The sequence below is a fragment of the Xiphophorus maculatus genome, chromosome 22 (assembly GCF_002775205.1).
Source record: "Xiphophorus maculatus strain JP 163 A chromosome 22, X_maculatus-5.0-male, whole genome shotgun sequence".
Lineage (NCBI taxonomy): Eukaryota > Metazoa > Chordata > Actinopteri > Cyprinodontiformes > Poeciliidae > Xiphophorus > Xiphophorus maculatus.
Genome location: NC_036464.1, coordinates 14,672,040 through 14,684,113, shown reverse-complemented (window position 1 = coordinate 14,684,113; position 12,074 = coordinate 14,672,040). Strand labels below are relative to the sequence as shown.

At 39.2% G+C, this 12,074-nt stretch overlaps 1 protein-coding gene across 1 annotated transcript in view; it reads left to right on the top strand.

Moving 5' to 3' along the window:
* The window catches only part of LOC102232974 (leucine zipper putative tumor suppressor 2 homolog), a 44,630-nt gene that overhangs the window by 13,858 nt on the left and 18,698 nt on the right, over positions 1 to 12,074 (top strand). The window contains exon 2 of the mRNA XM_023327601.1: positions 4,117 to 4,223. The gene's annotated coding sequence lies outside the window, so the exon portion shown is untranslated. The remainder of the gene's footprint in view (positions 1 to 4,116; positions 4,224 to 12,074) is intronic.

The window sequence follows — 12,074 nt, the reverse complement described above, 5'->3', positions numbered from 1 at the left end:
AATCGATCAGTCAATCAATCAATCAATCAATCAATCTATCAAAATATAAAAAATATGCAATGGCAAATAATTGATCTGTATTGTTACATTTGTTTTTGTATTTTTAACTATGCTTTAATTAAATTAATACTAATGTTATCATGTATTTTTACATGCTTGTCGAGCACTTTGTGAATTTTTCTTCTGTAAACTGGTATATAAATATTAAATAGTATAAATAATATTTACTTCATTGCAGCATTGGAAGAGACACCATATATTGTAATAAAATATTATATATGTTATTCATATATCTAATCTAAATGCTTACACCACAGAGTTTAAAAAAAACATTGCTGTTTTTTGATAAATATCTGTGTAGATATTAACAGACTCTTGTATTGCTCCGGCTACTGGGGAATTTTTGTCGTAAACATTTTTCACCATTTAGTATGCAAATACTATTACTATCCATATCATTAGACAAAGGGACAATGTCTTTACAAATAAATATATTAAGCCCGAGGGAAAGGGCTGGTACAGATTAAACAACACTTTTTTAGTATGTGATATTTATTGGTGTTGTTCCTCATCAGAGTTGCAGCTTTTCAGCACAGGAAAACACTTTGGAGCTATTCCCCCAAAAACTGTAAGTAAGATTCTGTCTGATTTACAAATTGAGTCCATTAAGCCAGAAATTCAGCAGAGTCTTTAATGACCTCCTTGGTTACATTATCCTGTGGGAGCAGCACTTCTGAATCATTGTCTCATCTCCTCGACATAAAGGGTCATCCCAACCGTGAGGACATATGCTGCAGCCGGGGTGTATTCTATCCACACAGAGTTTTAATGGATTATAATCTCAATCTAATCTGCTCCCATAGGGTTGCATCCATCCATCATGGAAAGTGAGATCCCATCTTCTGAGTAGTAGATTAGAAATGAAGGTAGTGTGTGTGTGTGTGCGTGCGTGCGTGCGTGCGTGCGTGCGTGCGTGCGTGTGTGCCTGTATAACAGGAAAGACTGTAAATCCTCACATATTTCATGCCCTTACAGGATTTTATCAATATTAAAAAGAATTAAAAGATAAATCTGAGTCAAAGACTGTGCACATATACTGTACCTCTCCATATTTGTTTGTACTTCTAAATAACCTTTAAGGACATTGTTATTGTGTGCATTAGCATCATCAGGATTACTGTCCACATTGCTTATATTAGTGAAACTTAAAGAGGGTCACATATCTGTTATGTTACAAATTTGGCCCACGATGAGACCCGAGTCCCTCTGGACAGACTTGCCCCACCAGGATTAATGCCCCCACTTCCCTCCTCCAACTCCTGGTGGATCATGTTTCAAAATAATGTCGATGCATCATGTCTGTATCAAATCTGGACTGAGACAATCATCTAATCGCTCAGATCTTATTTTTGCTTTAATATGTAGTTGCCTCCAGTGAAATGCACTGCCTGGCCAAAAACAAATGTCGCCACCTAGATTTAACTAAGCAAATGGGTACAAGCCTCCTATTGGATAAGTACTGCATAGGCGATTATCTTTCAGCTGGCAACAAGTTATTTAACCCCAGCTGATGCAATGAGTAACTCCTCATTTCTTAAACAACCATGGCAAAAGACACATCCTGTGGTCGTGGAAAAGACGTTAGTCTGTTTAAGAAGGGTCAAATCATTATCATGCATCAAGCAGAGAAAACATCTAAGGAGATTGCAGAAACTACTAGAATTGGGTTAAGAACTGTCCAACGCATCATTAAAAACTGAAAGGATGGTGGGGAACCATCGTCTTCCAGGAAGAAATGTGGTTGGAAAAAAATCCTGAATGATTGTGATCGGCGATTACTTAAACGTTTGGTCAAATCAAATCGAAGAAAAACAACAGCAGAACTCAGGAGTATGTTTAATTGTGAACGCAAAAGCATTTCCACACGCACAATGCGAAGGGAACTCAAGGGGTTGGGATTGAACAGCTGTGTAGCCGTAAGAAAATCTCTAATCAGTAAGGCTAACCAGAAAAAAAGGCTTCAGTTTGCTAGGGAGCATAAAGATTGGACTCTGGAGGAATGGAAGAGGGTCATGTGGTCTGATGAGTCCAGATTTACCCTGTTCCAGAGTGATGGGTGCATCAGGGTAAGAAGAGAGGCAGGTGAAGTGATGCACCCATCATGCCTAGTGCCTACTGTACAAGCCTGTGGGGGCAGTGCTATGATCTGGGGTTGCTGAAGTTGGTCAGGTCTAGGTTCAGCAACATTGTGTGCCCAAAGAATGAGGTCAGCTGACTACCTGAATATACTGAATGACCAGGTTATTCCATCAATGGATTTTGTCTTCCCAAATGGAACGGGCATATTCCAAGATGACAATGCCAGGATTCATCGGGCTCACATTGTGAAAGAGTGGTTCAGGGAGCATGAGACATCTTTTTCACACATGGATTGGCCACCACAGAGTCCAGACCTTAACCCCATTGAGAATCTTTGGGATGTGCTGGAGAAGGCTTTGTGCAGTGGTCAGACTCTCCCATCATCAATACAAGATCTTGGTGAAAGATTAATGCAACACTGGATGGAAATAAATCTTGTGACACTGCAGAAGCTTATTGAAACAATGCCACAGCGAATGCAGGCTGTAATCAAAGCTAAAGGCGGTCCAACAAAATATTAGAGAGTGTGACAATTTTTTGGTGGCGACTTTTTTTTGGCCAGGCAGTGTATATTGATAGCATGACGGATAGCATGACAGATATATTGATAGCAGGACTTTAAACGGAAAAAGACCAGAACACAATTCACAATAAAATAAAAAAGTCAAGTAAGGAAGAAATAATTTATTTAGTCTATTTGCTGAAACTTACTGACTACTAAATATTTCCCAGTGCTTGTGGTATTTAGGGAAGAAACCGATTATATCTACTGAATTTATGTACAAATACAAAAGGTTCAAACCTTTTGTATTAGCCAAAGTCCCCTTTGCTTTGCATCGGCACGTGCACCGTTAATAGTCAGTCCCACTGTTGCCAACTTTGTGACATTGTATATTTAGTGACATTTCAGACAAATTATATGGTATAGGGCAAAATAAAAATCAGCAAGTCACTATTTTTTTTTTAATCAGTGATCAATGACTGGCTAGAAAACTGCAATCGTCAGTGCACGCCTAATGGTATTATAACAAAGTGGAAGTGATTGGGAACGACAGAATCTCTTGACATTTAAAGTCACAGAGCAGGTTCAGCAGAAGTTGAGGCTGATAGTGTGCAGAGGTTGCCAACCTTTTTCACAGTCTTTGGCTACACACCTCCGCATCTCATGCATTCTTCAGATTAGCTCAAGAACAATCCGTAGAGAGCTTCATGCTAAGTTTTTTTTTCTTTCTTTTTTGTAATTAAGCAGCTGCATCCAAGCCATACAGTATACAAGCAGCTGTGAAGCACAGCTTGGCAGTGAGGCAATGTGGCACAAATGACCCCTGCAACAGCAACTAGAGAGCAAGAATCAATATTATATCAATTGTCAGGGAGTAACAAGCTGCCCAATTACCTCATTGGCCAACTGAAAGGAGATATAGTTGGGGGAAGGAAGACACTGAAGATTTACATTCATAGTAGAAAAAAGTTGAGTTCTGATAGCACATCGAATCTTGGTGCCTCACAGCACTTCTTGTCCAATGTCTGCACACCATAGAGATGTTTATTGCAAGTTTTATAGATTGTAATATATTGTTTTAATTTTTCAGTTCAGCCAGCTCATAAAACCACAAAAACACTTCTGTAATTAATTAAAAATATTTCACTCAGTGGCTTCTTTTCATGTATTTTTGACTGGTTCTTGTTTTTGGAAAGTTTTACAAAGTCGGTTAAAAAGACTTTTGTGTTACCTTTGTGCTATGACTTGTAGCCTGTGTTCGTTTATTTTCCGTTTCTGAATGAAAATTACCACAATGTACTTCCAAGCCTTTCAGCTACTTTTACTTTCTTCTCTGTTAGCGCCAAAAGCTCGACTCATTTTCACCCAACAATGAGCCTCTTGTGTTCAATCTGGATGATAATGAAAATGTTACAGAATTGGTTTTATTTGGAAGCAGCTCTCCAACAATGATGCTTTGTGTGTTTTTAATTTAGGCCAAATTGAAAGAGTTGCAGAGCTGAGTGAGGCCCTGGAATGAGAGCTCCCTGCCATCCTGTCTCCCCCAGACCTCCAGGAGGAGCACGCTGGGCAACACACTGAGGTAAATAACCACACTGAAGAAATAAATACCCTTCTGCAGACAAAGCCCTTCTCTGATGACGTTGACCTTCAGTATTTGCTGAGTCAAACACCCCCCTCTCCTCCTACCACTCTCGTTTCTTGTCTGAGTTTCTCCCTCCCCTTTTAGGTTTTGTTCTTTTCCTCTTGTCTTTTAGGGAGATGAGGGCTGTGATCAATGGACTGACTTGATGCTGACCAACTTTAAAGCAGCATAACTTTAGAGTGACTTGTATTATGTTCCTGCACAGATGCAGACATATTTCAGGAATTGGGGGTCCTGCCCTTTGGGAAGAGTCTGGTTTAGGATGTGATTTGGGAATGGAAAGCAGTTGGTGTGAATGACACAGAGGTAAAGGGAGAATGAGGAGTTTAAGAGGTCAGAAGTTTGTACCAGAGTCCACGTTGCTTCATATGACAATCGGGTGTTTCACAAATAGGTATGTTACTGAATGTTTGTCTCTGCAACTAATCCATTTTTCTGCTTATTTATAAACTTTGGTAGTTAGTAAAATGTACTGTAGAGATCACTGCACTGAGCTTCTAATTATGGGCAGTGTTTGGAAGATTTGCTAGGTGTTCACTGTATGGTCATCACAGCTGCACCAGCTGTCTGACTCTCTCTCCGTTTCAGACTATCCATTACAGATCTTCTGTGTCCTCTGCCCTTCTGCTTTCCTTCTGTCCAGCTCAATCCCAGTCCAGCTGTCCCCTTCCTTCATTAAATTGTTCTCCATATTTCGCACTGCTCTGTTGGAAGGGAAGGTCTTCTGGAAAGTCACTTTTTAAATGCTGAAGTGTTTTTGTAGGGGCCAGTCAGTGATTCATGCTTTGAAACATATTTATTCAGGGTGTTCCTTAGAGCTGCACATTATAGTCAATTGCAGATATTGTAATACCAGTGAGTGCAATTTTGTAGTCACAAAGGGCTGCTTAGATACAATATTGGATATTATATGTCTAGAGTCCTGCATTGACATTTTGGATATCGCCATATTATCTGTCTGGTTGGATGGACTCTAAATGATCTTAACTCTCAAATCCGATGTGCATTTTTTCAAAATTCTTGATGCTAAAGCCAATGTTGCTTTGCACTCTGAAAATAATTTTAATTTAATTAAATAAATAAAATTAATAACATAAATAAAATTAAATAAAATCTGAACTTCCAAAAAAAAAAAAATGTTAGAAATTCTGATTTTGAAGTTGATTTGTATTGACTGATGACTAATCAAAAGTGATGATTTGTTGGTTTTTGCAAATACATTTCTGGGCAAACATCTTTTCACAGAATCCAAAGTGAATTTTGTTTAATTCTAGACTTTTTGTTTAAGAAATGAATTCAGACAAAGGACATATTTTTAACAGCTCTAACCTGTAATGCTTTAGCCAGAATATTATGAAAGCTGAAGATCTGCACTTATGAATGCAGTGGCTGAAACAAGTCATGATGAGGATAATCAAAACTTTAACTGCTATGATCTATTTATACTCAATTTTGAAGTTTTAATTTATTTGATTTCCGTGCATATTTATCACTCATGAATACATTTTTCTGCTGGTGTAGCCTCAATTATGTTACGTGACATGACAAACTGACAGAAATGCACTGTTGCATATTAATATAATATATCAGTCTGCTTCCTGTCCCACTTCCCTCTGAATTTTGTTGTCAAATTGTGTATGACCCAGTGATGTTATTATAAGGCTTATTTTTCCGCAGCCCTATATAATGCACATTAACCCCTGAAAAACAAATGTAACACAAAAAAAAAACAGATAAAAACCCAAATAGTAGAACTTGGCAATTTACCGTTTTGCAGTGTAACAGTTACTATGAAATTTTCAGGTCATGTGCACAGATGTGAACAATTGCAAGGGGAAATTAACCTAGTAAATCACAATGTTGAAAGCAGTTGAGGTTTATTTCTGACTCTTGAGGGTTTAATGTGTTGTTCTGCACTGATGCACTCAGCTTGTGGGTTATTATTACCTGTTCAGAGGCTGAAATGGAAGCTTGTGCTGACTCACATAGCGTCACACGCGTATATAAAAGACTCAAAAGCTTTCTGGTGTTGTATTTTCAGCCCGGAGAAGAGTTGGCCTGTGTTAATGGCAGTAAAGTGCCAAGTCAGAATGCAAAAGTGGACTTTTTTTTCTCTTTCTATAGCAGCATGGGACTCAGAGGGAAGTTCCAGGAAAAGAGAATAAAAAGGATTTCTCACTCTTCCTACTGGTTCTCCATGGCAGCGTAAAACAGTATACCACAAACTGTTGATATTGTGTGACTCACAGGGCAGTGAGTTAGATAAATGTGTTTTTAGTCAGTTAATTTTGAAACGTAATTTCTTTTAATTAGAGAGGGGTTCCCTAAACCCCTCAAAGTATGTCTTTACATTATTTAAGTTTTAGAGAAGGCTTATCTCATTTCTCTTATCACTGCCTCTTCATCTCATCTCTCCTCTTACATCCTTTGTCCTCTGGACAATAACTTTTCATTTTATTTATTTAGCTCAGATCAGATGTGGGAACAAAGATTGAAATCACACCCTAGCTGTCAGTGTTCAAGTAAATAGATTCGATTATCAGTGTGGTTTGCTTTTTGATCAGTAGGGAGTAACAGCTCAGTTAGCTGTATGCTGTTCTTTTTAATGTTTACATTCACTATTCCAAAAAATCTATAAGTGCAAGATAAGCAGTAAGTATTAGATATCTCATTGAGAACTCTTCAGCCCATTATTTGAAAGTGGATGGCACAATTACAAAACTCCCAAGACATGAGCGTCCACCAACACTAACGAGCCGTTAGAGAAACAGCAATGAATATCATGGTAGGAGGAGCTGTAGAGACTCACAACTTCGGTGTAAAAATATATTAACGGCATAAAAACAACAAAAATCTGGCCTTTATAGAACCGTGGTCAGAAAGCGAAAGTTACAAGAAGATTGTGTTTGCAGATTGTCTCAATCCTGTAAAATATACTCTGGTTATTTTGAGGCTATGTGCCAAACATTGTGTGGTGGAATCATAAATCTGGATTTCAAGCTGAATAGTCCGTCTTTCCAATAAAATGTGGAGGTGGCAGTATAATGTGGGGATACTTTTAGAGATGTTGGAAGATGAATGTAGCTAAATACTGAAGTACTGACAATCATGGAAGAAAACCTGATAGAAACAGTCAAAGACTTGAGACAGGAATGGACATTCTCCTTCTAGCAACCCCAAACATACAGGCAGTGATACAGTAGAGTCATTGAGATCCAAGCACATTTTAGAATGGAATAGTCAAAGTCCAGACGTAACTTTTTCCCTGATTATTTTTTCTTTCTCCCTTCCAAACGAACCATACTTGAACAATTTGTAAAGACCAAATTGGTACAATTTCAGTCTCTGCATGAGCTAAGCTGCTGGAGACATACCCCAAACTCCTTGCAGCAAGATGCTTCCGTTTTGCACAGTATCAGCTCAGGGGGGCTGAATACAAATGAACACCAGACTTTTTGTGAACCTCAGCTTCACCTTTTTTATGTAACCGGTTAAAACTGTGATGCTGAGGCTGTAGGGTATGCTTTGACTTTCAGCTGCAAAAATCTGAACTGGAGAGGCATTTCTTTGTTACCTTGATGCACTCTGGTACCTCTCTTTTATCTCCCCTTCATCACCTGACACTGCCATCACCCTGAAAAATACAATTCAGCTCATGCTGGTTTGACTTTCCACTTCTCTCCTAGTACCTGCTGAACAACGCGCCGTTTTTTCCTCCATGAGCTCAAGAGACCATGACGAGAGTAAAACTACTAAGACGTGCAGGAAAGTGTTATGCAATTTACCCCCATCTGAGTCAACCGACCCGCCCCCCTGCTCCGTATGCAGAGGCTGCAGCTCTTGATGTAGTCTGTGTTGTTTGGTAATTACACAGCTGGGTATTACTGCACTGTTATAGAGCCAAAGGGGAGATGATGCTGAAACACCACAGTAGTGGGGTTGGGCGAGGTGTTCCCCTGATGCCTTCGGGCTGCTGTGCGTTTACGGTGAAGAAGACAAACGGGAGAATGCTCCCAAAATTGTTAAATCTAATGCAGAATTGTGTTGATGTGGAGATTATGTGTGAAGGAGAAGGGGTGGATGAGTCTCAGGCTGCGAACAGAAGGGGGAGGAGAGTAACTTGTGTGTGTGTGTGTTACGAGTCAAACTAGAGGCTCAGGGGCTGGCAAACAAAAGTGGGAGAGGGGAGGGAAAAACGAGGTGGAGGAGGAGGCAGAGGCGGTGCTACGGCAGACAGCAGGGAAGGAAAGCTGAGAAGAGGGACACTGGAGTGGAGTGAGACGAGAGAGTACTGGAGGATAAGGAGGCTTCCATTCGAAAGTCCTCGTGTCAGGATATGAAGTCCTGGATTGTTGCATCAGAAGAAAACTGGAATGTTGTGGTGACAAGTCAGGATACAGAACAACGAGAAGAAAAGGACGTTGAGGAGAGGAATCTCAGCTGACACAGATATTTTTACTTTTCCTTTATTTCAAGCAGAGAAAAAAAACAAAGATCAGCAGCAGCAATGCAGGACTCTCACTGGGGTGTGTATTGTTGCATTTATCTACATATGGGTACATGAGTTTTTTTGTTTTTTTTTCTCCAAACCTTTAGTCCCCTGTGTTCCTGTTTAGCTTGGCTTGCACAGTTGCTTGAGGGAGAACTTTACATTCAGGGAAGGTGATGTGGAAACTACATTAATGGGATGAGTAACAGAAAGAAACGTTGCTCAGCAGTTCTAGTTGCACAGAGTGGACTAGATTTTTTTTTTTAATTTGTGATGACTCCTAAAATAGTTGAAGTTAAAGTTTTAAAGTAGCGGGATGCTTCATATTCAGCTTTTCTTTTGAAGTTAGCTGCTCTGTGTAATCTAAAAATGGAAAGATGGATGACTTGGGAACAGAGAACTCACAGTCTGAATTTATCCAGGTGGATCATAAATTTTTGGTGTGTTGGCCCAGATGCTGTTACCCTGGTCCTCTGTAAGTTGTGTTTTCAAAGAAGTTGGGGTGCTGATTTGAATTTTCAGCCTTTAGCAAAAGCTGTTCTTCTCATGGGACAGTTGGCCTGAAGGAGGGGGAAACCACTCTAGACTCACTCTGGAGATAAAGGAGAGAGAAATGCTATACACCGGGGATCAAACACACAGCTAAGCTTTATCTCTTAAGTTGTGACCCATAAAATTCATGTTTAAAAGGTAACTTTTATCTTTCTGATGTTGACAAAGCAGCGGAAGACAGTGGCTGCTGCTGTTTCTCATGTTTTCCCTCCGTTCTTAATTACAAGTCTTGGTATAAGCTTGGTGGCTACACACTCTGGTTTCTCATCAGGTTTACTCTGACCTGAAAGTGATGCGTCAGCAGATGTTTATAGACAGGAGCTTTTTTTGGTATCTATCTCTGTAGTGACTGCTGAAAGTTTCATTCAAGAGAAAGCAAGGGAGGGGTTTAATTACCCAGACTGGATTTTGGCACAGATTGCAGTAGTGACGTTTTACTCTATAAATGTTTGAAAGTTGACATGAAGATCAAGTATGAGGCGTGAAGTGAAGGGGAGTAAGAGTGGGGACGTGGATCATGGCTTACCTCATCTCCTCTTAACAGGAGAAATGAGGTAAGGTTACAACCTTTTCCAGACGTGTTGACTCATGTTTGCTGTGTTTGCATCCTGTGTGCACATGCTACTTTGCTAAGCATGTAGCTTAAAATGAGAAATGATGTCAAATTGTTTGACTTTCTCGCTCCTTTTGGTCAATACTCCTTAACGTGCACTATGGTCAGGATGAGGTTTACATTGCTCACTCCATTTTGCATCCAGCGTTTTGTTAACAGTTTATTGTGAAAAATGTGACCCAATTTTTTCGACTATTTTAACATTTGTTTAAGAGTTGTAATGTAAGAAGCTAAAGGAACAGCATCTGAAATATTTCTGTCCAGACTTTATGCTGTGAGCAATGAATAATTACTCAGGTTGGTATCAGAGGCAATGTCTGAATGAGAAATATAATTTTAGAACTAAATAAAAAGTATTATGGAGTAGACATTCCATAATGTTTATGGAATATTTATTCCATAGACATTATGAAGTCTAGGGAGTTACTAACTTAGACATAAAGTCTTTAGTAACTTTTATTGGGAATTTATGTGGTTAGACTGGCTAGCATTGCTAAAACAGACCCCATATATAATCTCTGGAGAATAACCTAACATACTGAGGTTGAAAGGTTCAATAAGATAAAAAAAAAAAAACTTTTGCTGTAGTCTCTTCAGCCTTCCTGTTATTTGCTAAAAGTTTTGCTTTCTCTCGCTTTCATGCAGCCTAAATAAAATGCAGATTTGTTTTGACATGTTGTACATTATAAAGCTTGTAATAAAATAGCTGCTTATATATGTAATATATTCCCACATGAACAACTTTCACTTTTAAATGTTTTTTTTGGATCTGGAACCGGATCTGGTAGTCTTGCTCTCTTGCTGTTTGCAGCCGGAACAATGTCTCAACATGTCATAAAACAGTTTCCTTTTTAAACACCTTTGTACAGATTTTGTGCTTCCTCTGACTTCAGTTTTAAAACTTCACTGATACTGAAAATAGTTGACAGTGTAGACATTTACTGAATGAGGAATACTCCAACTACTTTGTTTAGTAAATACCTAAGCCTATTAGGGCGTAGGTATGGTGCTTTCACTGATTAGAAAAAAGACAAAAAAATGGGACTTTCTGATCGGGAAAGACTTGTCAATCTGATGCCCCGTTTACACAGAACATATTTTCAGTGACACTGTAATATTTTGTTTAAGTGTCTCCAGTGACATTACAAGCAATGCGTCTTCACACTAATTATAAGGAATCAAATAAAATGAACCTGCTTTCAGGTCCTTTGTTTTCCAGTATTTCCCCTGAACTCAGCTCACAGTTTATGCAAAACGTTTATTTGAGGCGCATAAGAAGCACTGATCATGTGCGACAGAAACACTGGAAGATTGAGTCGTCAGAGGATTAGAAGTTGGTCTGGTTCAGTTTGCTGAATGGGTATTTTCTGTGCCAATGTGCCTTCACGCCATCTTTCCCAAGCTTGCAGCACACGGACAGTATGTCTGAATACATCTGCACATGTGCAACTTTGCAATGTCAGTTATTTTCTCTGAGGAGTGGATGTGAATTATACATCCAGGCTGGCACAGTTGTGGTGTGGTCTTGCTGCTTATGTAATAGCTGCTGTGGAAGTCATTTGCCTTTCTGTACTTAGCAGCACTTTGGTGTGCGTCTGCAGCATTGTGTGCTTTCTGATTCAACTCCGATAAGTGATTTCAAGTTGGACCTGAAGTGGCTTTGGTAAAATGTTGTTCCAACTTTATTTCAAATCTTGTAGTCAAATAAATCAGCATTCTCACTTTCAAAAATCAGTGCTACCTCTTCATTTTGCCTGATTATGTTAATCAAAAAAGTGGTTGCTTTCAGTTTCAGGAAAGCAGATCCTTTCTCTCTGCTCTGGCCTCTGCTAATCTGAAACAATAGCCTTCCTTTATTCACTGAGCCATTTGGGGGGAGGAAGGAAAGCTTAAGAGGGAAAACTGTATTCTTCTCTCCTCTTTTAGGACAATGAGAATTTAGAACTGCTTTAGTGCTGGGATTTACTCCAACAAACCCCATGCTGGGACCACATTTACTCTGATAAATAATCATAACTTCACCCCTATTTGTGTGCTAAATCAAAATGATCCTTGCAAACAGTAGCCATTGGCCACACTGATCTGTTTCTATGCCACTGGCATTCTTGGTATTTCCACTGTCCGTGGTTTCGAC